Raw genomic sequence first — 1,975 nt, forward strand, 5'->3', positions numbered from 1 at the left:
ACTGCCACCAAGGAGGCCCACTGTTTCTCTTGCATTCCGTTTCTCCTCCCCCACCTGATCACTATTGCTGCCATCGCAATGGAGAGCACCTGTTATTTTATGTTAGATGTTATTTTATTTTATATTTTGTGTTATTTAAATTGTTATGGTGTGTCAGGAGGGAATCTTGCCAGCACTGTCCCTTCAAACAGGCATCATTCCTTCTTGCCACTCTGCTGACTTTCCCCCCCAATACCCATGCTCACTATTTCTCTCCAAATAGTCATCTAATGTTCCCATGAAAGACTCAATTGAACTGTCTCCACTATACTCCCAGGCTGATCAAATCATACTCTGACTACTTGCTCAGTGAAAATGTTTTCTCTTCCATCACCTATCCCCATCTATGACATTTAGTTCTTGTGCATTCTGTGAGTGGGACGAGCTTCTCCCTATCTACTTTTTCAGTCTGCTTATGCTTCACCCATTCCCCTTCCAATCCTTGCAGCATCTGTGAATAGAAATCAGAGTTAACAATTCGGGTTCAGTTACCCTTCTTTATTACTGATGGTACCTAGGAAATGGATCGCTTTCTCTTTCAAGATAGAGTTGGGACGGTGGGGTATGAAGTTATTGCTCCGTGGTGATGGAGCCCAAAGAGAGAGAAATACAGTTGTACAAACAAAGGAGTGGATAAAGTCCAGCCTAGGACAATCAATGGCTGCTAATTTGGACTATTCTTAGCTGTCAATAAGTCGCTTGAGGTAGCAGCCCATTTGAGGTCAAGACCTGGTCTGTGGGGGTGCGTGGAAAGCATGGGGAAAGGGGCTCAAGCCCCATAGTTGTTGAACTCAATAAGTAGTCCGGAGGCTGTAGCGTTCCCAAGTGGAAAATAAGGTGCTGTTCTTCCAGCTTGCACTGAGCTTCACTGAGACAGAGATGTTGGCCAGGGGGCAAGATGGTGTGTTGAAGTGGCAGGCAAGTAGAAGCTCAGGGTCATTTTGCAAACAAAACGTAGATGTTTTGTGAAGTGGTCACAAAGTCTATGCTTCATTTCCCCAGAGTAGAGGAGACAACATGGTGAGCTTCGAATACAGTAGACTGCTTCACCTGGAAGGTGTTTGGGATCTTGGATGGTGAGTAGGGAGGAAGTGAACAGGCAGGTGTAGCACCTTCTGTGGTCATAGGGGAAGGTGCCTTGGAGCTGTGGGTGTGTTGGGTGTGTTGGGAGTGAAGGAGTGGACCAAGGTATCACAAAGGGAGTGGTCCTTGCGGAAGCCTGACAAGGGAGGAGGTAGAATATTTATCTGGTGGTGGCATCCCTCTTAAAGTGGTGCCAGTTATGTCAGCTAACGATCTTCATTTGCATTTTCAACCCATAATTGTTTTGAATATAAACAAAGCTTTATTTTCTACCAGTTCTCATGATAAATGGAATGTATTGGTAATATGGGATATGAATCTGATATAATATTGAGAACTGGTTGGTTCATACTAACTATCTATTAACCCTGAATATACTGTGTTAATCTTCCTGTGTTTTATATTAGATACCGTGCTCTGGCATAAAATGCCTGCATGATTCCTCATGGCCTAGGATGCAGGCTTCAAACCTGTAGCTGTCTAGCAACCAAGTGGTTCAATTCCATGTTCCAGGTGCAGTGTGAATGTGGATCGTGCCTGATGTTTATAGCCTTGGTCCATTTATACTCCAGACGTTCAGGTGCAAGCAGGGACAAAATTTGGTACTGCCCAGACTTAAGTGTCTTTTCCTGAGGTGGGGAGAGGAGCAGGAGGGTGTGTTTGAAATTAAGAGGTGGCATGACTTCCCATGACAATGCTACATTCCTGCCCGGACTGATACTACCACCGAGGAGGTCTTCAGTTTCTCTTGTGTATGGTCTCTCCTCCCCTACCTCATCACTAGTGCTGCCATCGCAATGGAGTTGGCGTCTCTTTGGCAGTCCAGGAGATCATCAGGGCTGAACTCCCAAGG

General features: G+C 45.4%; 1 non-coding gene across 1 annotated transcript; it reads left to right on the top strand.

Moving 5' to 3' along the window:
- Positions 1 to 1,551: 1,551 nt before the first annotated feature.
- Positions 1,552 to 1,638, top strand: trnastop-uca. The gene has a single exon. It is a non-coding gene; the product is annotated as a tRNA-Sec (tRNA).
- Positions 1,639 to 1,975: the final 337 nt, after the last annotated feature.

Source organism: Rhincodon typus, chromosome 37 (genome assembly GCF_021869965.1).
Source record: "Rhincodon typus isolate 14 chromosome 37, sRhiTyp1.1, whole genome shotgun sequence".
NCBI classification, from domain to species: Eukaryota; Metazoa; Chordata; class Chondrichthyes; order Orectolobiformes; family Rhincodontidae; genus Rhincodon; species Rhincodon typus.